Genomic DNA, 25,324 nt, shown 5'->3' on the forward strand with positions numbered 1-25,324 from the left:
GGTTTTTGCCACTCCTACCCCCTTCCTTACTTCGTCCTATGTGTCTCTTCCATTTGGCTGTTCCTGAGTTGTATCCTTTTTAATAAAACTGTAATCAGAAGTATGGCACTTTCCTGAGTTCTGTGAGTCATTCAAATGAATTACTGAACCTGTGGGAGCTGCTGCATTTGTAGTCAGCCAGGCAGAAGCGGGTATCCCTGGAGACCTCACGTGCTCATGTCTGAAGTGGGGGCAGTCTTGTAGGACTGCAATGACTGTGCTAACTCCAGGTAGTTAGTGTTAGAACTGTTGAACTGAATTGTAGGAAACCTGGATGATATCCACCTTGCACACTGGCATTAGACTTCTCATGTTACAAACCAATTCAGATCATTTCACTACCCTGCCTAAATACCACTGAAGGTTTTCCACAATGCATAGGATAACTCCAGTTTCTTCACCTAGTTATATATATATGTATTTGTCATATTTATTTATATTTTTCTACTATAACTGTCCTTGATTGACATCTTGAAATAGCCTTTTGCTATAACTCCTTCTACTAAGAATGCTTTCAGTAGAAAATCATGTTTATGGAAGGCATTTACTTCATTAAAGTAGATAATACTATTTATAGAAAACATATAACTATAATATACTATAATAACTGTTAAAAGGTAAGAAAATATATTTATGGTGAAAAATTGGATTTTACATTTATTTATGCTATCAAATAACATTTAAATGTGATACCTTAAAACTCTTTCTAGTTTCCATCTACCAAAAAAGGAAATCAGATAAAAGCGGTCTTTAAGGACCCTTTTAGTTTAAAAATTCTATTATTTTAATCATGTGATCTATTTCTTTCATATTTAATTTTCTGTTATCCTGCCTTTGCAGTATACTTTTTAATTCTATAGTTCAATAGAGGGATAATTTGTTGTTGGTTATAAATAAATTCATATGAAATGACCTGAAAACCTATTTAAAAAGCAATCAGTGAAAGTAAATATTGGATTTCTTCATGTTAAATCTGAAAATCCATCACTATTCTTGCTTTTTACTTTATTTGCTGCTTAACATATCTCAACAGTGAATCTATCATATCAACATAGTCATCATGATCCAAGCTGCAAATAATAGAGAGTGTCAGTGTCAATTTTGCTTTCTCACACTTGCTTCCCTTCACTTCATCTGATTTTAATAATCCCTGTCAAACCACAAACAGTCCAAATTACCTTCATGACACAGAAGCTTTCAAGGAGCAGACAGAATCTCAACTTTCATTTAGCAACTACAAAAGAAAGCTGTCCAGCTGGACAAATATTATTTCCACACTTGACAATCTCTACAGTTGAGCGTGCATTTTAATTTTAACCAAACCTGCCAGGAGTTTGATATGAGCTTCTTGTTTTGTGTAGATTGACTCATAGGATTATCAGACCAATGACTGTAATTGTGATGAAAGAACCCAGTATTTTTCTACTAAAAGATGAATCATATACCAAAGCTGAGGGACCAAAATGAACATATAAGAGGCAATGTGGAGGCATGGATTATAGAAAGAAAATTACTTAAATTAGGTGCTTTAATTACTAAATAAAGTCTAAAGATACAGAACACATTCTTTGAAAGAACTAATAAGTAAAAATAAAATGTAAAAACATTAAAATTTTATGCATAGATACCATTGAGAAACAATCCTAAGAATGAAAAATAAAGAGATTTTTTAAATTGTTTTGGATTGACTCAACTTCAAAGTCAAATTTCTAGAATAGTTCTATGTGTGAAATTATAATAAAACTGACATTCTTGACAAGATATTAGAAAGTCCACTCTATACTAATCAACATGCCCTTGTACACACAATGTGAAACTTTGAAAAAAGTCAGAGTAAAAATGAATAATGATAATAAGTTTGTAGAGGAGTAGTAGAATAAATGTTACCTGCAAAACTATACATAAACTATTATATCTTTGAAGCTTAATTTATTAAACTTAAATCTAAAAGTTTCAAATGGTAAGATATTTCTGGGAACATTTCCTAAGCTAGGCCTGAATTCTTCCTATAGTTATAGAACCTCGAAATTGCCAAATGTCAGTCTTCCGTCCAACCTGCTACACTCCACACTGGTCCCAGGCACTTTCTTCCCCAAAGGAAGTGCTATTAGGGCACTGTTTCTCCCTAAATCTGTCCTGGACACCATAGCTCAGTTTCCTTTACCAGTCCCTTTTTCTGTCTCTTTCCTGTGGTCCTCTGACTGAACAATTTCATCCGTATCCATGTCTTCTGCTACAACTTGGGTTTGGAGCTCCTGTTCTAACTGTCCAACTCCACACTGGATAACTCCTGTGGATGTCCCACAGGCACCCAAACTCAACATGCCCCAAACAATTTTATTATCTTCCCTCTAAAAGGTCTTCATTTTCTTGAGGTCCCTCTGATAGTTAACAGCACCACTATCAACCTAGGCACTCATGTCAGAAATGTGGGAGTCATCCCCCATGTTCTAATGTTCTCTCACCAGTCCCACAGCCAGATGGTTAGTTTGCCTTCATATTTGTCATATCCAACCCTGTTCTCATATTGCTTCTGTGTTCATCCAAAATCCAAACTGCTGGATTAGTACAGCAGTTTGCTAAAGTGTTTCCCTATTTTTTGCATTATCTCCTAATTCATTCTCTATCCTACCACCAGAATGATCTTTGTAAAGGTGAGAGAGGAATCAGTGTTTATAGCAAGATTTTAATTCTAAGTGACTGGTAGAAAAGACATACTCTCAAGCGAAAGAGAAAAATCAAAGGAAAGAGTTAATGTTTAATTTGTAGGGGGAAAGGGAGTGTTCATTTTGGAAGTAATGAATTTGAAGTATAAGAATTACAATAAAGCAATCATTTGGAAAAGGGGGAATGGGATTTGGGAAGGAGGGGATGAAGCATATATACATCAAAGGATTACAGAATTCATTCATCCAAACTACGACCTTTTTTTTTTGAGTAAAAAGGGTGCTGAAGATAATTTAAATTATATAATATTTTGAGATGGATGCTTACAAATCAAGTAAGTAGCTTTATAATATTTGTGGACCTAAGTAATACTTATATTCAAAATAACATTCTTTCAAAAAATTCCTCTATCTATGCCCATTGAAGTAAAAAAAATCTTTATACTGTTTTAACATTAAAAATATAAAAACAGATGATTCTTGGTACATTTCATATACTTTAATCAATTTCTTAGTTGTGTCTGCCTCTCACAGTTATTTTTATGAAGAATGTATTTTTCAAAATACGATTGTATTATTTTTATAATTTTCCAAGATACAATTTACGGTTAGTAAATTTTAAGGTGTTGACACCTTCAAGTGACTCTTCTGTATACTCTTTCTCAGGTGCAAATCTACCTGGTAAATTTATTAAGTTCAGAGCAAATTCACTAGTGGAAAATATCACCAATTTTAATTTTTAATAATGAAATACATAAATACTCTAGCCAAAATATTTTTACAGTTTCTATTTTTTGGCCTCTATGCAAAGTGCCTTTTTGGATTAATAACAGACAAATTTATCAAATAAATATATATGCTTATTTTCAATGTTTTGCTAAATTTATTTATTTATTTATTTATTTATTTATTTATTTATTTATTTATTTATTTATTTATTTATTTATTTATTTATTTATTTATTTATTTATTTATTTATTTATTTATTTATTTATTTATTTATTTATTTATTTATTTATTTATTTATTTATTTATTTATTTATTTATTTATTTATTTATTTATTTATTTATTTATTTATTTATTTATTTATTTATTTCATTTGGTAGTGTATATGTCAATGTTACTCTCTCACTTCATCCCAGCTTACCCTTCCCCTCCCCATGTCCTCAAGTCCATTCTCTACATCAGTGTCTTTATTCCTGTCCTGCCCTTAGGTTCATCAGAACCATTTTTTTACAATTCCATATATATGTGTTAGCATACAGTATTTGTTTTTCTCTTTCTGACTTACTTCACTCTGTATGACAGTCTCTAGGTCCATCCACCTCACTACAAATAACTCAATTTCATTTCTTTTTATGGCTGAGTAATATTCCATTATATATATGTGCCACATCTTCTTTATCCATTCATCTGATGATGGACACTTAGGTTGCTTCCATCACCTGGCTACTGTAAATACAGCTGCAATGAACATTTTGGTACATTACTCTTTTTGAATTATGGTTTGCTCAGGGTATATGCCCAGTAGTGGGATTGCTGGGTCATATGGTAGTTCTATTTTTATGTTTTGCTAAATTTAGGTACTGCAAACTTGTAGGCTTTTCCAGGTTAACTTCATTCTGAACCATAATATAAATTTATTCAATTAAAAATATGAACTCCATCAAAATATTTTCCCCATAAGCATAGGTACTTCAAAACACAATTACGGAATTTCACAATTAAATTTTATACATCATTCGAGTTCTTTTTTTTTTTTTTTGCGGTACGCGGGCCTCTCACTGTTGTGGCCTCTCCCGTTGCAGAGCACAGGCTCCGGATGCACAGGCTCAGCGGCCATGGCTCACAGGCCCAGCTGCTCCGCGGCATGTGGGATCTTCGCGGACCAGGTCACGAACCCATGTCCCCTGCATCGGCAGGCGGACTCTCAACCACTGCGCCACCAGGGAAGCCCCATTCGAGTTCTTATAAATTAATTTGTTTAGTTTCCCATTTGATTTCATGGAGGAACATTTCAAGGTCCTCCTATTTGCAAGCTTTGTGTTCAATAATTGCAATTCCCTAAAAGTGTCACATAAACTGAATTTTTTGCCTTCTACTTGTTAAATGCTTTGACTAAAAATTTCCAGTAGATTTTGCAGAAACTGCACCAAAATTTAGAGAACATTTTTACGAAAGTATTTAATACCATGGTAGGATATTTTCATTGATTTACAAACTTACTCTTCAAAGTCTCAAAAATTTCTAAAATCCTACATCTGTGTCTTTATTCCTGTTCTGCCCTTAGGTTCATCAGAACCATTTTTTTTTTTTTGATTCCATATATATGTGTTAGAGAGAAAGTGTATACTGCCATGCTTAAGTTATTTTTATTTTATCAGATCAATCTAACCATAAACATTTCCAGGCTGGGGAGTTCCCTAGTGGTCCAGTGGCTAAGACTCCACACTCCCAATGCAGGGGGCCTGGGTTTGATCCCTAGTCAGGGAACTAGATCCCACAGGCCACAACTAAAGATCCTGCATGCCACAAGGAAGACAGGGCACAGCCAAGTAAATAAATAAATAAATATTTTTTAAAAATTTCCAGGCTGCAGAGATAAACCCACACACATATGGTCACCTTATCTTTGATAAAGGAGGGAAGGATATACAGTGGAGAAAAGACAGCCTCTTCAATAAGTGGTGCTGGGAAAACTGGACAGCTACATGTAAAAGTATGAAATTAGAACACTCCCTAACACCACACACAAGAATAAACTCAAAATGGATCAAAGACTTAAACGTAAGGCCAGACACTATCAAACTCTTAGAGGAAAACATAGGCAGAACACTCTATGACATAAATCACAGCAAGATCCTTTTTGACCCATCTCCTAGAGAAATGGAAATAAAAACAAAAATAAACAAATGGGACCTAATGAAACTTAAAAGCTTTTGCACAGCAAAGGAAACCATAAACAAGACAAAAAGACAACCCTCTGAATGGGAGAAAATATTTGCAAATGAAGCAAATGACAAAGGATCAAGATCCAAAATTTATAAGCAACTCATGCAGCTCAATAACAAAAAAACAAACAACCCAATCCAAAAATGGGCAGAAGAACTAAATAGACATTTCTCCAAAGAAGATATACAGATCGCCAACAAACACATGAAAGAATGCTCAACATCATTAATCATTAGAGAAATGCAAATCAAAACGACAATGAGATATCATCTCACACCGGTCAGATTGGCCATCATCAAAAACTCTAGAAACAATAAATGCTGGAGAGGGTGTGGAGAAAAGGGAACCCTCTTGCACTGCTGGTGGGAATAATGTAAATTGATACAGCCACTATGGAGAACAGAATGGAGGTTCCTTAAAAAACTACAAATAGAACTACCATACGACCCCGCAATCCCACTACTGGGCATATACCCTGAGAAAACCATAATTCAAAAAGAGTCATGTACCAAAATGTTCATTGCAGCTCTATTTACAATAGCAAGGACATGGAAGCAACCTAACTGTCCATCAACAGATGAATGGATAAAGAAGATGTGGCACATATATACAATGGAATATTACTCAGCCATAAAAAGAAATGAAACTGAGTTATTTGTAATGAGGTGGATAGAACTGGAGTCTGGCATACAGAGTGAAGTAAGTCAGAAGGAGAAAAACAAATACCGTATGCTAACACATATATATGGAATCTAAGAAAAAAAAATGTCATGAAGAGATTAGTGGTAGGACGGGAATAAAACACAGACCTACTACAGCATGGATTTGAGGACATGGGGAGGGGGAAGGGTAAGCTGGGATGAAGTGAGTGAGTGGCAGGGACATATATACACTACCAAATGTAAATTAGATAGCTAGTGGGAAGCTGCCACATAGCACAGGGAGATCACCTCTGTGCTTTGTGACCACCGAGAGGGGTGGGATAGGGAGGGTGGGAGGGAGGGAGACGCAAGAGGGAAGAGATATGGGAACATATGTATATGTATAACTGATTCACTTTGTTGTAAAGGAGAAACTAACACACTATCGTAAAACAGTTATACTCCAATAAAGATGTTAAAAAAAATTAAATTAAATTAAATTAAATTTAAAAAAAACATTTCCAGGCTGGTTATTTCATGTATGTATAAACATATTTGTACTCTTTTAGAACTATACCTTCTATTTAGATTGGTAGATTTTATAGATTTCTTAGAGGCAATTATGAATTGCACAAATATGTGCATCACAACATATTCTAAGTATAGTTCTCTCTATAGGTTCTAAATTTATTCAAAATATTGTATGATGTTATGTTCTACCTCAACTTTTTTTTTTTTGTCTGCACAGGATCTTAGTTCCCCGACCAGGGATGGAACCCAGGCCCCCTGCAGTGGAAGCACAGAGTCTTAACCACTCTGTTGGGACCGTCAGGGAAGTCCCAACATATTTTTAATGTCACCAAGACCAAATAATTTTATCATGTATGTTGCAGTTTGTAATTCAATTTACAATAAATAGTATTCACAATAATATCAAGTGTTTCACCTTTTACAGAACGAACTTCTAAATGCTTTACTTTGATGCCATGTATTAGACAAGAAACTTGAACCATTATTGGAATTAATTGATTTTTTTTACTAGAAATATCCAATGATACTGAAGTAAAAGTGGCATCATTTAAGTGTTAGTAAAGTTCTTTTAATAGAGCCAATACATAAACAGCTATTGTTTCACCTTTCATACATGCACAAGAAAACCTGAAGCTGAAGATGTGAGAAATTAATTTAGTACAGTCACTTGATCTAAATGAAAAGTCATGTTTCATAAAGTGGTACACAAATGTACCTTCTGCAGGTAAGTATTAAAATGTTGTATTTTCAGGCATGGTCTTAAGACTATGCAATAGATGTTGAAGCTTCTATGTCTTCTTTTTTTTCTTTAGTAGTTTTATTTATTTGTTTGTTTGTTTGTTTGTTTATTTGGCTGTGCCAGGTCTTAATTTCAAATAATTCACTGACAAGGCTATTCTATGACTAAAACTCACATTTCTAACTGCCCCGTAGTTTTTATTTATTTGTTTGTTTGTTTGTTTGTTTATTTGGCTGTGCCAGGTCTTAATTTTGGCACGCGGGATCTTCCTTGCAGCATGCAGGGTCTTTAGCCGCAGCATGTGGGATCTAGTTCTCTGACCAGGGATTGAACCCAGGCCCCCTGCACTGGGAACACAGAGTCTTAACCACTGGACCACCAGGGAAGTCCCTCTATGTCTTCTTGTTTTCATGTGTTCTGTGATATCATTATAGCCCCCATAGTGTGAGTTATACATTAATTCTTTTCGGCAAGTGTAATGAAATTTAGTACTAACTATTAAATGTACAGTTATTTTCTTTTGTTTTTTTCTAAATCACTGTCACGAAAATGGTTGTTACAAAATAAAAATGTGTTATCCAACAGTAAAATAAATAGTTGTAGATTTATATCATATGATATGTAATAAAATCCTTGCAGCAACAGAGAGCTCAAATTGTATTCACTCTGGCAAAACTGAATAAAGGATGGGAGATGTGCAATCCACAGGCCAAAGTAACCACAGGGCTCAGTACAACTGGCTGCGCATCAAGTGGCCAGCAGAGCCGGCAGCATAGAATAGTTCTGCCACCACCATCCCCTAAGATCTGAAGAAGCTAGCTGTATCTAACTGCTCGTGCCAGAGTGCATTCACTTTATCAGCAAGCACCCTTCCTGCTCTCCTTGAAAAAGATGTGTTAGCTTATATTACTTCTGGAAAGGAACTGGAAAAGATAAATGGGATTTGGCCAATTTAACCATATGTTAAAGTGAGAATTCTGTTCACTATACTGGTGTCTCACATATGAGAACATGCCAGGATGTAGACAAACAAGGTGTAGGTCTACCTAAACCTATCCTAGTTTATTTATATGTAACTATTAAATAATACTTCATTCAAAAATGAAAAATCTGAGGCAAATGCTAAACCAATGAAATACTGAGATAAAAGGCCTAAAATGGGACTATCCTGGGCAAACTGGATATATAATGTGACGTCAGTACATGGGATATTTTAAATATCAATATAACATATATAAAATGAAAGCACATGTATGAAAAATGACAATCTAGCTCTGTATGGCATGAGATGGAAAGATTTCTAGAATGCTATAGTATTTTATTTTAAAAAGTAAGTTGTAGAATTATATATGCATCATGATACAGTATAATACTTCTGAAAAAAAGCCAATCATCCCCCAATTCAGGAAGGGTACTCAACAAACTATCAATAGTGCTAAGCTGTGGGTGGTAGAACTAAAAAGGAACAGGGAAAAGGAAAGATTTACACTTTATAATCTATTTTTGTTTGAACCTATTATAATGAGCATTACTTTTGACACATGAGAGACAAAAACAAAAAAAAAATTACAAGGTATTAGCTAACTTAGTATCAACTGAGTGGTACAAGTAACAAATGATCTAGAAGTCCTGCAGAGGGACATTCCCTTTGGGCAGAGGAAAATAGAGAAGTCAAGCCGCCAAGAAAAAGGAAGATAAAGGTGGGAGCCCAGTGATCTTGCAAAATCCATAGCCTCACAGGCCCCACAGCTGATGACACAGTCTCTCACTGTATATAGATTGATGTGCTCTCCAATTCTGAGAATGATCCAACAACTAGTGAAGGGAGGACATAAGGAGCCTCAGCCAGACAGTAAGTAGAGAAGTAAATAATGAGTTGGTCTCCTGTTCATTTCCCTCTTCTTCTACAATGTGGGCTCTTACTAACTTCTTATTGCCAATGTGTAATCAGGTCCTCATCTTGAGGTTTCTTTGTATGTAGTGGGACCCTACTCCTAAACCTCAGCCACAGCTGCCTGCTCCACAATGATGAACCACAACCAACAAGGGGTCCCTGTAATTAAAATGGTGAGAACATCCCTGGAGCATATATAGGACTGCTTTGGGGAACTAGAACAGAAAATTCACAAATGAAAATAGCGAAAGGTAAAATAGGAATGCTATGGCCAGATGGGTATGCTAAGGCCTTTTTTCCTCCAGAAGGAAAATATTTGTAGTTTTATCCTATACAAAACAGGGAGTCATAAAAAGTTTTTCACTAAGGCAGTACATGATTACCACTTTATAAATATTTATTAAACAGGGTGTTAAGATGATTTTGGTGTGGGTGAGAGAACAGATGTAGGATGATCAGTTAGGAGGATAGTGAATTAATCCAGATGAAGGTGATGATGAATAGGAAGAGGACAGGACCACAAGAAAAGGAAAGATAGCTTTTGAAATGACTTTCCAAGGTACAACTAGATAGTTTGGGGTCGCTGAGTGAGGCAGGCAATAATAGCTGAGAGAACACCAGCCAGGTGTTACATATCCTAGGCATCAAAAGCTTGGACTTGAGACCCAAGTCATCAGAGAAACCAAACAAGACGATGTGAAAATTATAGTCATGATAAGAGGCAGAAAACTTGTGGATATGTCATTAGAAAGTAGCAAAGGGTAAAATCCAGGGTGTGCCTCTTCCTTGGCAATAAAAATGACTAATTATGACAGGAATAGCTAAGGAAAAGAGGTGGGCATTGTACAGAGCAGGGCATCTTGTTGTCAAAGGCTCTTACAGTCTTGAAGAAGGCAGCCATAGATACCATGCAGTGCATGCTCATGGTAGCCTTCAAGAAGCTAGCTGAGGAGGGGTGACTACTATGGGTACCCATAAGGTTTTCTGCTGGGTAGGGCCACAGGATAGGCCAGGGTAGTAAGATGAGGCTATAGGGAAATTTATGTAGTAAGGGTTAAATTATTACAAAGGAATTCTGAAATTTTAATCTGGATGACAGAAGAGTAGTTTATGGATAGATTTTTAAAACTTAGGAGGAAAATGTTAGCAAGAAGGCATAGCAAATTCAGTTTTAGACATGACAATTTTGAATGGATTATACAAATGGTAATGTCCAGAATAGAGATGGGTTGGATATATGAGGGGAATGCATGAGAAAACATAGTGTTTGTAATGTCACACTGAAGTTCAGGAGACCAAGACCCAGACAGTATGTTTCAAACTTTTTGAACTATGACCTACAAGGTTAAAAAGGTGCATTGCAACCTAATGTAGAGGTGTACACACATATCTTAAAGAAAAGCTCCATGAAACACTGCTTATCCTTAATACTTGCTTTGATATTTTCTATTCTATTCCCCCTTTTCCTCCTCCTCCTTCTTCTCCTCCTCCTTCTCCTTCTTCTTATTCTTTTTTTAAATGTTGCCCAAAGCCTCTAAATTGATTTCAGCACCTTCCTTTTCGCTTAGAGATTTTTAGATTAAAGAGACCTTTGTGATTATTTTGTAGAACCACCTGCAAAGATACAACTGATAAATCCAGAAGATATATTCTTTGAGAAAGAGTAAAAAAGGGAAAAGCAGAAAATTAAGGATCACTTGGGAACCACTAACGGGGGTAAAGGAAAGGCCAAAGAAGATACAGAAAGTAGGTCATAGGATAGAAAAAACTAGTACCAAAGAGGACAGTGTTGCAAAAAGGAATGGGTGGTCAACAAAAGCTTTTTTCAGTTCACGTCTTTGCCTCTACTGCAGTATTTCTCAAAGTGTAGTTGAAGACACTAATTTAAGCAGAATTACCTTGGCCACTTGTTAAAAATTCGAATACCTGGGTGGGCCTCATCCCAGGCCTAGTGAACTGAACTTTCTGGGTGTGTGTCCTGGAATTGACAATTAAAAGTTTCCCAGGATATTCTTTCCACCAAGGATTTTTATCTCAGTGCCTTTCACAAATCAACTTTCAAAATGGTATTTTATATAGGAACATGCAATCTCACTTCACACATTAGATGTATTCTTAAATAGTTGCTAAGTAAGTACTTGCACACTAAACCATTATCCCCCCTGAAGACTACCGTGATTAACTTCAGAATTATGTCTACCCAGAAGGAAACAAACAAGCTTCCAAAGCATTCAGCCTTCAAATAAACATTCTTCATCCTGATTTTTCTGTACTACTTATGCCAGTGGCTGGCCAAATGGGCTTACAATCCTCATTATCTTTATTCAGTTTAAAAGCATATACTATATTTTAAAATTCACTATACTGTTACATATTTCATTTTGATTTTGAATTGAGTGCATTGGACTTAACTAGTTAAGTATCCCAATCAAGTGGCATTTAGCAGAACTCACAGGCAGAAAGTGCCACAAGGAGAAAGTTTTCAGAAAAATACAAAAACTAAAGTTTATGATTTGGACTCAACACCAAAGATATCCCTTTATGTGGTAAGCCCTGCTAACAAAAATATTTGTCAAGTTATTACCAATCGATAACCAAGAAGTATGAGATGTGACTCTAAGATAAGAATCAAAACAACAACAACAGCAACTACTACTACAGTAGATAACATTTATTCACTTATCTCATATCAGGCTCTGTTTTAAAACCTTTCCATGGATTAACTCATTTCATCTTCACAACAATCGTGTGAAGTAAGTACCGTTTTAGACCTTATTTCCCAGATGATGCAGCTGAGATGCAGAGAGCTATGTAACCCTCCTAGGGTCCCACAGCTAGAAATAGGAGCTGAGATTCAAACATAGGTATCCGGTCTAGAGTCTGTACTCAAAGGCAGTGTGCTACGATGTGATTGCAAGAAAGTCTCAGATGTTGAAGTAGTTAGCTGCCCAGTAGAGAGAAAGACTTGCTGCTTATGCTCTGGGATTTTTTCTTTTTCTGTTCTTTATACAAGTGATTTCAAGATAACCTGGGTCTATAGTGGAACCCTGTTCACATTATACATGATAATGTGATACTGGGGTGGAGCCTGAGAGTCTGCATTTCTAACAAGTTCCCAGGTAATGGTGATACTGCTGGCTTGGGGCCACATTTTGAGTAGCGGGGGCTCAGAGTATGAGATCTGGAGTAACAATGCTAGTGTTGGAATCCTAGCTCCATTACTTACAGTTTTATAACCTTCACCTTGTGTGCCTCTACCATATCTGTGAAATAGTGAGATCATTAAAGTGTTGTTATGAGGATTACATGAGATAATCCATGGATACTACTTAGAACATAGAACATATTCTATGATACTACTTAGAACATATTTGCTGGAACATAGAAAGCACTCAATAAATATTATCTCTTAATCTTATAGAAAACTATTAAAAGCATATATTGTATCCCATTAGAAAGTCATTTATAGAATTGACTGACATAGCAGAAACACTAAATAAAATTCTATCATTTTTTTCCAGGCAGTCACTAGAACATCACTGTACACTGAAGGACATTTAATATATAAGTTAGACCCACTATCCAACTTTATTAATTACATAAATCTGAAACTACTCTAAATGAATTTGTATAAAGCTGGCTTTGGTCTATACTATTTAAAGAGATTATTTTGTTTCTATGCCAGAAAACTTTTTTATATTGCAGGTGTATACTGAGTTCCCACTCATTTATTTGAATAGCTTTCTCTGAATTTAGAAATAGACATTTTTGTTTTAAAAATTCATTTTTACCAAATAGAAATCAGAACTAGTATTAGTATAAACAATAATAATGGTTTTAAACATTTGTTCAAACAAGGGCACTAGCATAGTTTAGATGAATTTGGATGAGTTAGTCAAAACCTTCACAGACAACTGTATACATTTTCAAACCACTGTACAATGCAGCATAATTACCTCTTGCTATTGAGGACTGGGGCTTAGAAAGATTATTACTTGTCAGAATTGTGATGATTTAACAGTGATGTGATATCGGAGAGTTCAGTGGGGAAGAAAAGTAAAGTCAGAACCAGAAATTAAAACTGTTAGAAATTTCTCAAATTCAACACTGCTTGAAAATTAAAGCGATAGAAGGCAGTGAATGGAGTACAACTAGGAAAAAAAGATTAATGTCCCCCCCAGTCATTGATAAAAACCAAGAAGGGTAAAACCTGCAGGTTCAATCAAGGAGTAGATGAGAACTATGAAGTGTTTTAGGTTGGCCAGTATCTTTATGAGTCAGCAAGAAAAGATCAGTAAATAATTTGCCTCTCTTTTCACCGTTTATTTCTCAAACACAGGTGATGAAAAAGACAACTGTGGGACAGATTCTGATATGTTTATTGTTTATTAAAACTATATTCAACATGTGACCTGCCCTGTGAGATCATGAAAGATGAGAATCAAGGAAAAGGGTGGAACTTGGGTGGGGAGATTATTATTTCCCTCCTCTCTCCCTTTCTCTCTTTCCTTACAGAATGGGGTAAAGAAGGCTCCAGGCTCCTCCTTTAATGTCCAGTGTGGTACTAGAATTTTTTTTAACATTCAGCACAACATATCAGATTTTACTCTATATTTTGCTTTGTATAACAATTGTTACTTTAAAAATTAAGATTTTACCCCCTGCTTAAAAGTGCTTCTATAAAGGACTGGCATACGGAAAAATTTAAGGCAGCATTACCTATACTTAATTACATTGAATAAGGATTCTCCTATTGAAATGATTATCAGGTTTAACTTGTACTTTTAGTGAAAAAAAAAATTGTTGGAATTGTGATTCTTAACATCTAGAGATGATAACCAACAAGATCGGAGGGTTTGGATTAGAGGAACAAGAAAACAATTATACCAACATCATGTTTTGTTATTTGGGTTTACAATGGTCTGAATCAAATTCCTGAAAAACAGAAATTTACCAAAATGCATGAGCTAACTTCTTCCACTTACAAGGCAGGTATTAGCTGTCTCTCAATACCAGAGAAGCAAGGAATTCCACTTTAGTGTGACCTATTTATGCCTCTTAGATTCATCATATGCATTTTTTAATGACCTCAAACCAAAGGAAATGTAGAAACCTATTTGAAAAGCTGACATTAAGGTTGTGACACCAACCAAAACAACAAGAGAATCTAAAGTTAAACTGACACACAATCCCCAAATCAGTCTGTTACACTCCTAATTTAAAAAACAGTTACTATGTGAAATAGTGATGGCATGTCAGCCTCTGCTTTGAAACTCCTGAATTTTGTCATTTGGTGTTTGTGTCACAACCTTAATATTATTTAAATATACTTTTAATATCTATTATTTAAAAAATATCTTTGAATTGAAGATACTCTAGCTTTGAAGAAGCCAACCTCAAAGCACTGCATGTCACTTTTATTAGAAGTGGTGCATAAAACATTTCCTGTTGACAAATCTAATTCATTAAAAGGTGAGATGGATGCATTTTAAAATAACTGGCTGGCATCATTATCTGCAACACCTTTTATAAATTATTCCTCTTTTCCCTTTTGACTGAACTTGTCACAGTTCCCTTTCAGCGTCTGAGTGTTATGCCTCATAGTCAATGCTTTCAACATGTTTAGACAAGTCATAAGTTAAACAAGCAGTGGTACTTTATTTTCTAGAAATGAGAAAGAGTAGCTGAAATACAGATTATTTCAGTCAATTCATTGATTTTTAACTAAAGACAAGTAAAGTCAGTTAGTGGTGGTTTCATCTTACACAAAGGATTTAAAAATAAAGCTATACTGTTTGAGTAGAAGGGAGAATTTGAAAGAAAGGAACATAAAGAGAGATGCTAGCAGCCCTGCTGCACTATTGTGCAGAAGACTTAGTTTAAAATTGAATTGTGCTTCCCCTGACATCGGAGATCAGGCACATCATAAGGCTGACAGCTGGCTGGCACACTACCTTCCTAAAGGAAAATGCTAACTGCATTTCTCTTAGAGGCCAAAGGAATAGAATTATAGAAGCTTTCAAGCAAACTGGGGAGGCAGAGTACAAATCATTTAAAATATGACAAAAACCATTTCTTACCTAATTTTGTTTCAGAAGACTATAAGAATGAGCTTGTCTTCTAATCCTAAGTAGGTGGTAAATTATTTCCTTATGAGTTGTCAGTAGAAGAGTTGCCCTTTCTTTAGTATCTTCAGCAGTTTTTTTCCACAAAATATACAAAGCACACCTAAAAATAATTAGATACAGCTTTATCGCTGCCACATGGAGGGGGCATAGTCACAACATTAGACATCTACATTGGCAGTGACAGTACTATCATTGTTATAATATACAGACTTGATCCAAGAGATGCTGGAAACACATAAAGACATCCTGAAGTTGGGATACCTAAGAAAATCTTATCAACAAGATGATTCATAGATTATAGGCAAATGGATAATGGATGCACCTAGGAAAACGATATTCAAAAAATCCCTTTTATTTTCATTGATTTTTCAAATGTTCCTAAAGAAACGTAGATCACAGAAAGTAAGGGACGGTTGCACCATATGAAATAAACAATACCTTTCAGTACAATTATGTTTTTCTTGTTTAATTACCAGTTGCCCCAGAACTGTTTACTAAAACCATCTTTGGGGTTTCCCTGGTGGTCTAGTGGTAAAGACTCCATGCTTTCAATGCAGGGGGCTCGAGTTCAATCCTGGTTGGGGAACTAAGATCCTACATGACACGTGGCATGGCCAAAATAATTTTTTTAATTTTTTTTTAAATTTAAAAAAATCTTTCCCCACTCTTCTAGGTTATCTTATTAAAGTAAATTCTGATTCAGTTGAGCTGGGGTTGGGATCTGAGATTCTGTGTTTCTAACAACCTCCCAAGTCAAGTCACCAAAGAGGTGGGTCTGTGGTCTAAACATTCACTAGTAAGGTTCCACCAATCTATTTGACTTTCCCTGCACCAAAATACACTGTTGTTAGTCTTATTTTTTGGCTCTTTGTCTTTCTATATAATTTTAAAATCTTTTGTTAAGTATTCTCTCCTCCCTAACAAAACAGACAGTTAGGAATTTGATTGATCAAATTGGGCATCTGTAAAATCTTGAGTTTCCCAAGCCATGTGTATTGTATATCATTCCATTTATTAAGGTCTTATTGCCACAAAATAATGCTTTACTATTTTCCCCATGGGAGTTTTGCACATCTCTTGTTATGTCAGATGTATTCCCAGGAACTTCATATTTTGAATGTTAGTATAAATAATATCTCTTTGCAAGGGCTTTTTCATGTTTTGTTTATATATGTATGTATTTGTATAATTTTTGTATATTGATGGGTTTATCCAGGATATTTTCTAAACTCTTATTACTTTTTCTGTGGTTTTACATCATACATACATAATGAGTTTTACTTCTTCATTCTAAAATCTAAACTTATTTCTTTATCTTGCCTTACTAAAAGAAAAAGAAAAGAAGTCAAATGATAAGTATATTACTTAACAGAAAAATCTATTTTATAATCTGTGATCAGCCAAAATGATCTCTTCATTAGGCTTAGGTCAACTAGAAAACTAATATGAAGAAGGTTCCACATGCTTCTCTTGATATTTACTGATTGTTCTCATACTTCTTGACTTTCTCTGGTGTCTGATATACAAGTGCTTAAATGTTATTAACATCCATTGTCCCAAGCTGACTTCCAGTTGATACGTCATCAGAAACAGACAAAAACCCTCATGGACAACTTGGCCAGTCTAGAAACTAAATTTGAGCAAAACAGGAAACAGAGGAATTATAACAAGAGACATGGTTCAGTTCGGTCTAAGAACTAAGTGGAGATGCCCACACTAGGGAGCCATTACAGAGATACAACATATCACCTACACTACATAGCTGAAATCACAAGATTTCATGGAAAACCCATAAATAACTGAAACTGCTTTCTTGATAACATTGTCAGCCTGTAGGGTGAATTGCGCTTCTTGATAGCTTTCAGCCAATCAGTTCGACCACAGGAAAAGATTAAGACTTACTGTTCCACAAACTGTCAATGTTGTTAATATTGGTTACCTGAGGAAAGGTAAATGTTCTTGATGGTGGGATGGAGAATGGGGTAAAGGAAGAAAAAGATGCAGTAACTAAAATAATAATAATGACTACAATAATAATAATAAAAATACAACAAACTGTTCTTAAAAATGGGTTCAAAATCCACTAAAATAATAATCATGAAGAAATATAGCAATGCAGAAAATGCTGAAAAGGACAGATGAAAACAGGACCCAAGCACACATGTACACATTACATTGCAGCTGTTTAACAATACGTGCACACAATTTTTGGTTAGGAAAATCAATAAGCATGTATTTTTCCCCCTTCTCCTCTAGAGATTCCCTTAAAAAGATAAAAAATGTGTGTGTTGGGGTGAGGGAACAGGATGTAAACTCACAAAAATGAAGAAATTGAGAGAGGCATCACTACAAATTTGTACAAGGTAAAACAGATGAAAGAGCTTTCATGGTAAAAACAGATTGGAAAAAGCAAAACTCTAGAATGTATGCAGAGAACGCTGAAATTAAGGGAATGTCCTATATAATTGGCAGAAGTGTGGAATAAGAAGTGAAGCTAAAGTATGCAATCAATTGACTGCCCAAGAAACACTGAATCTCCCTCCCCTACCTTTTTATACAGCAACTTCTTTTTTTTTTTTTCCTTCTCCGTAGTTAAATATCTGACTGTGGGGCTTCCCTGGTGGCGCAGTGGTGGAGACTCCACCTGCTGATGCAGGGGACACGGGTTCTTGACCTGGTCCGCGAAGATCCCACATGCTGCGGAGCGGCTAGGCCCGTGAGCCATGGCCACTGAGCTTGCGCGTCTGGAGCCTGTGCTCCACAACGGGAGAGGCCACAACAGTGAGAGGTCCGTGTACCGCAAAAAAAAAAAAAAAAAAAAAAAATCTGACTGAGTAAAAAAAAAAAAAAGTAAATGGGAAAAGTGTTGTGATTGAAGATATGAAATAACTATCTAGAAAATTAGGGATCTAAAGAGATGGGAGGGAGGGGATTAGGAAAACATGGTGGAGTCGAAGAACTTGAGCTCACCTCCTCAGATGAAAACACCAAAATCAAAACTAATTGTTGAACAACCACTGAAAAAAAGACTGGAACATACCAAAAAAGCTATTCCACATCCAAAGACAAAGAAGAAGCCACAACGAAACAGTAGCAGGGGCACTTTCATCATATAATCAAATCCCATACCCGCTGGGTAGGCGAGCCACAAACTGGAAAATAATTATATCACAGAGGTTCTCCCACAGGAGTGAGAGTTCCGAGCCCCACACCAGGCTCCCCAGCCTGGGAGTCTGGCATCAGGAAGAAAAGCCCCCAGAGCATTTGGTATTGAAGGACAGTGGGCCTTGAGTGCAGTAGCTCCATAGGACTGGGGTAAACAGAGACTCCACTCATGGAGGGCACACACAAAGTTTCATGTGCTCTGGAACCCAGGGCAAAGCAGTGACTCCATAGGAGCCAGGGCCAGACCTACCTGCAGGTCTTGGAGGGTCTCCTGGGGAGGTGGGGGGCGGCTGTGGCTCACTTTGGAGATAAGGACACTGATAGTAGAGGCCCCAGGGAATATTTAGCGTGAGCACTCCTGGACATTGCCATTTTGGCACTGAGACCTGGCCCCATCCAACAGCCTGCAGGCTCCAGTGCTGGGATGCCTCTGGCCAAACAACCAACAATGTGGGAACACAGCCCCACCCATCAGCAGACAGGGTGCTTAAAGTCATGCTGAGCCCACATCTGCCTCTAAACACACCCCTTGACATGGCCCTGGCCATCAGAGGTGAAGACCCAGCTCCATCCACAAGTGGGCAGGTACCAGTCCCGCCCACCAGGAAGCTTGCACAAGCACCTTGACCAACCTCACCCACCAGGGAGCAGACACCAGAAGCAAGAAGAACTACAATCCTGCAGCCTGTGGAACAGAGAACACAAATGCAGAAAACTAGATGAAGGGAAGAAAAAGAACTACAAAAACAAATCCAAAGCAATTAACAAAATGGCAATGAGAACATATATATGGATAATTACCTTAAATGTAAATGGATTAAATGCTCGAACCAAAAGACAAAGACTGGCTGAATGGATACAAAAACAAGACCCATTTATATGTTGTCTACAAGAGACCCACTTCAGGTCTAGGAACACATACAGACTGAAAGTCAGGGGATGGAAAAAGATATTACATGCAAATGGAAATCAAAAGAAAGCTGGAGTAGAATACTCATATCAGACAAAATAGATTTTAAAATAAAGACTGTAAACAAAAGACAAAGAAAGACACTACATAATGATCAAGGGATCAATCAAAGAAGAAGATATAACAATTATAAATATATATGCACCCAACATAGGAGCACCTCAATATATAAGGCAAACGCTAATAGCCATAAAAAGAGAAATTGAAAGTAACACAATAAAGGTGGGGGACTTTAGCTCCCCACTTACATCAATGTTGTCTACAAGAGACCCACTTCAGGTCTAGGAACACATACAGACTGAAAGTCAGGGGATGGAAAAAGATATTACATGCAAATGGAAATCAAAAGAAAGCTGGAGTAGAATACTCATATCAGACAAAATAGATTTTAAAATAAAGACTGTAAACAAAAGACAAAGAAAGACACTACATAATGATCAAGGGATCAATCAAAGAAGAAGATATAACAATTATAAATATATATGCACCCAACATAGGAGCACCTCAATATATAAGGCAAACGCTAATAGCCATAAAAAGAGAAATTGACAGTAACACAATAAAGGTGGGGGACTTTAGCTCCCCACTTACATCAATGGACAGACATCCATAAAGAAAATCAATAAGAAAACACAGGCCTTAAATGACACATTAGACCAGATGGACTTAATTGATATTTATACAACATTCCACCCACATGGAACATTCTCCAGGATAGACCACATGCTGGGCCACAAAGCAAGTCTCGGTGAATTTAAGAAAATTGAAATAATATCAAGCAACTTTTCTGACCACAATACTATGAGATTAGAAATCAAATACAAGAAAAAAACTGTAAAAAACACAAACACATGGAGATTAAACAATATGTTACTAAACAACCAATGGATCATTGAATAAATAAAAGAGGAAATGAAAAAAATACTTAGACACAAATGAAAGAGAAAACACAATGATCCATAACCTAGGGTACACAGCAAAAGCAGTTCTAAGTGGGAAGTTTATAGTGATACAATCTTACCTCAGGAAATAAGAAAAATCTCAAACAACCAAACCTTACACCTAAACCAACTAAAGAAAAAAGAACAAATAAAACCCAAAGTTAGTAGAAGGAGAGAAATCATAAAGATCAGAGCAGAGATAAATGAAATAAAGATGAAGAAAACAATAGAAAAGATCGATGAAACTAAAAGCCGATTCTGTGAAAAGATAAACAAAATTTATAAACCTTTAGCCACAAAAAAAAAGGAGCAGGCTCAAATCAATAAAATTAGAAATGAAAAAGAAGTTACAACTGACACCACAGAAATACAAAGGATGATAGAGATTACTACAGGCAACTATATGCCAATAAAATGGACAACCTGGAAGAAACGGATAAGTTCCTTTTTTAAAAAAATTTTAGTTATTTTATTTTATTTTTTATTTTATTTTTTTTGTGGTATGCAGGCCTTCCTCTGTTGTGGCCTCTCCCATTGCGGAGCACAGGCTCCGGACACGCAGGCTCAGTGGCCATGGCTCACGGGCCCAGCCGCTCCGCGGCATGTGGGATCCTCCCAGACCGGGGCGCGAACCCAGTTCCCCTGCATCGGCAGGCAGACGCGCAACCACTGCGCCACCAGGGAAGCCCCTAGTTATTTTAATTATTTAATTTTGGTTGTGCAAGGTCTTAGTTGCAGCCAGTGGGCTCCTTAGTTGCAGCCAGCAGACTCCTTAGTTGTGGCATGCGCACTCTTAGTTGCGGCATGCATGTGGAATCTAGTTCCTTGACCAGGGATTGAACCCTTGTTCCCTGCATTGGGAGGCAAATTCTTAACCAGCACACCACCAGGGAAGTCCCTGGATGAATTCTTAAAAGGTACAATCTTCCAAGACTCAACCTGGAAGAAAGAGAAAATATGAACAGACCAATCACAAGTACTGAAATTGAAATTATGATTAAAAAACTTGCAACAAACAAAAGTCCAGGACCAGATGGCTACATAGACGAATTCTATCAAACATTTAGAGAAGAGTTAACACTAATCCTTCTGAAACTATTCCAAAAAATTGCAGAGGGAGGAACACTTTCAAACTCATTCTATGAGGCCACCATCATCCTGATACGAAAACCAAACAAAGACACCACAAAAAAAAAAAAAACTAGAGGCCAATATCACTGATGAACATAGATGCAAATATCCTCAACAAAATGCTAGCAAATCAAATCCAATAATATATTAAAAAGCTACACCATGATGAAGTGGGATTTATCCCAGGGATGCAAGGATTCTTCAACATAGACAAATCAATCAATGTGATACACCACATTAACAAATTGAAGAATAAAAACCACATGATCATCTTAATAGATGCAGAAAAAACTTTTGACAAAATTCAACACCCATTTATTATAAAACTCAACAGAAACTGGGCACACAGGGAACCTACCTCAACATGATAAAGGCCATATATGATAAACATCATACTCAACAAGCAAAAGCTGAAAGCTGAAAGATCAGGAGCAAGACAAGGATGTCCACTTTCGCCACTTTTATTCAACATAGTTTTGCAAGTCCTAGCCATGCCAATCAGAGAAGAAAAATAAATTAAAAGAATCCAAATTGAAGAGATGAAGTAAAACCAGCACTGTTTGCATATGACATGATTCTATACACAGAAAATCCTAAAGATGCTACCAGAAAACTACTAGGGCTCATCAGTGAATTTGGTAAAATTGCAGGATAAAAAATTAACACATAGAAATCTCTTGCATTTCTACACGCTAACAACAAAAGATCAGAAAGGGAAATTAAGCAAACAATCCCAATTACTATCACATCAAAAACAATAAAATACCTGGGAATAAATCTACCTAAGGAGGCAAAAAACCTATAATCTGTAAACTATAAGAGACTGATGAAAGAAATCGGAAATGACACAAACAGATGGATAGGTATACCATGTTCTTGGATTGGAAGAATCAATATTTTCAAAATGACTATACTACCCAAGGCAATCTACATATTCAGTGCCATCCCTATCAAATTACCAATGGCATTTTTCACAAAACTAGAACAAAAAATTTTTAAATTTGTATGGAAACACAAAACATAAAGCAATCCTGAGCAAGAAAAACGGAGCTGGAGGAATCAGGTTCCCTGACTCAGACTATACTACAAAGCTACAGTAATCAAAACAGTATGGTACTGGCACAAAAACAGAAATATAGATCAATGGAACAGGATAGAAAGCCCAGAAATAATCCCATTCACCTATAGTTCATTAGTCTACGACAATGGAGGCAAGAATATATAGTGGAGAAAAGACAGTCTCTTCAATAAGTGGTGCTGGGAAAACTGGACAACTGCATAGAAAAGAATGAAATTAGAGCATTCTTTAACACCATACACAAAAATAAACTCAAAATGGATTAAAGACCTAAATGTAAGACTGGATATTATAAAACTCTTAGAGGAAAACATAGGCAGACCACTCTTTGCCATAAATCATAGCAATATCTTTTAGGATCTACCTCCTAGATTAATGAATATAAAAACAAACAAAAAAAAAAACCAGGGCTTCCCTGGTGGCACAGTGGTTGAGAGTCCACCTGCCAATGCAGGGGACGTGGGTTCGTGTCCCGGTCTGGGAGGATCCCACCTGCCGCGGAGAGGCTGGGCCCGTGAGCCATGGCCACTGAGCCTGTGCGTCGGGAGCCTGTGCTCTGAAATGGGAGAGGCCACAACAGTGAGAGGCCCGCATACCACACACACACACAAAAAACAAACAAACCCAAATGGGAACTAATTAAACTTAAAAGCTTTTGCTCAGCAAAGAAAATCATACACAAAATGAAAAGACATCCCACAAAATGGGAGAAAATATTTGCAAATGAAGCTACCAACAAGGGAGTAGTCTATATTATAAAACTCTTAGAGGAAAACATAGGCAGACCACTCTTTGCTTTTGCTCAGCAAAGAAAATCATACACAAAATGAAAAGACATCCCACAAAATGGGAGAAAATATTTGCAAATGAAGCTACCAACAAGGGAGTAGTCTCCAAAATATACAAGCAGCTCATGCAGCTCAATATAAAAAAAACCCAAACAACCCAATCAAAAAATGGGCAGATCTAAATAGACATTTCTCCAAAGACATACAGGTGGCCGAAAAGCACATGAAAAGTTGCTCAACATTGCTAATTATTAGCAAAATGCAAATCAAAACTACAATAAGGTATCACCTCACACAGGTCAGAATGGCTGTCGTCAAAAAGTCTACAAACAATAAACACTGGAGAGGGTGTGGAGAAAAGGGAACCCACCTACACTGTTGGTGGGAATGTAAATTGGTACAACCACTATGTAGAACAGTATGGAGGTTCCTTAAAAAACTTAAAATAGAACTACCATATGATTCAGCAATCCTACTCCTGGGCATATATTCAAACAAAACTCTAATTCAAAAAGATACACGCACCCCTATGTTCATAGCAGCACTATTCACAATAAGCAAGACATGGAAGCCACCTAAATGCCCATTGACAGAGGAATGAATAAAGAAGATGTGGTACATTTACACAATGGAATATTACTGAGCCATAAAAAAGAATGAAATAATGCCATTTGCTGTCGTCAAAAAGTCTACAAACAATAAACACTGGAGAGGGTGTGGAGAAAAGGGAACCCACCTACACTGTTGGTGGGAATGTAAATTGGTACAACCACTATGTAGAACAGTATGGAGGTTCCTTAAAAAACTAAACATAGACTACCATATGACCCAGCAACCCCACTCCTGGACATATATCCAGAGACAACTCTAATTTGAAACTCTAGTGTGCACATCAGGACCCAGGGGAAGGAGCAGTAACCCCATAGGAGACTGAACCACACCCACGTGATAGTGTTGGACGGTCTCCTGCAGAGGCGGGGGGTGGCTGTAGTGAGGCTCACTGTGAGGACAAGAACACTGGCAGCAGAAGTTCTGGGAAGTACTCCTTGGCGTGAGCCCTCCCAGAGTCCACCATTTGCCCCACTAAAGAGCAGGGTAGGCTCCAGTGTTGGGTCGCCTCAGGCCAAACAACCAACAGGGAGAGAACCCAGCCCCACCCATCAGCAGACAAGCAGACTAAAGTTTCACTGAGTTCTGCCCACCACAGCAACACCAAGCTATACCCACCACCAGTCCCTCCCATCAGGAAGCTTGCACAATCCTCTCAGATAGCCTCATCCACCAGAGGGCAGACAGCAGAAGCAAGAAGAACTACAATCCTACAGCCTGTGGAACAAAAACCACTTCCACAGAAAGACAGACAAGATGAAAAGGCAGAAGGCTATGTACCAAATGAAGGAACAAGATAAAAACCCCAGAAAAACAACTAAATGAAGTGAAAATAGGCAACCTTCCAGAAAAAGAATTCAGAAAAACGAGTGAGGATGATACAGGACCTCGGAAAAACAATGGAGGCAAAGATCAAGAAGATGCAAGAAATGTTTAACAAAAACCTAGAAAAATTAAAAAACAGAGAGGAACAATACAATAACTGAAATGAAAACTACACTAGAAGGAATCAATAGCAGAATAACTGAGGCAGAAGAACGGATAAGTGACC

The 25,324-nt window shown here is 36.7% G+C and overlaps 1 protein-coding gene across 3 annotated transcripts in view; it reads right to left on the reverse strand.

Moving 5' to 3' along the window:
- Positions 1-25,324, reverse strand: part of KIAA0825 (KIAA0825 ortholog) — a 467,916-nt gene that overhangs the window by 401,175 nt on the left and 41,417 nt on the right. For 2 of the 3 annotated variants that reach the window (XM_024123740.2, XM_055086664.1), the window contains exon 2: positions 15,544-15,691. The exons of the other annotated variant lie outside the window; for it this stretch is intronic. The gene's annotated coding sequence lies outside the window, so the exon portion shown is untranslated. The remainder of the gene's footprint in view (positions 1-15,543; positions 15,692-25,324) is intronic. 3 annotated transcript variants of the gene reach the window in all.

Source organism: Physeter macrocephalus, chromosome 8 (assembly GCF_002837175.3).
Source record: "Physeter macrocephalus isolate SW-GA chromosome 8, ASM283717v5, whole genome shotgun sequence".
Taxonomy (NCBI): domain Eukaryota; kingdom Metazoa; phylum Chordata; class Mammalia; order Artiodactyla; family Physeteridae; genus Physeter; species Physeter macrocephalus.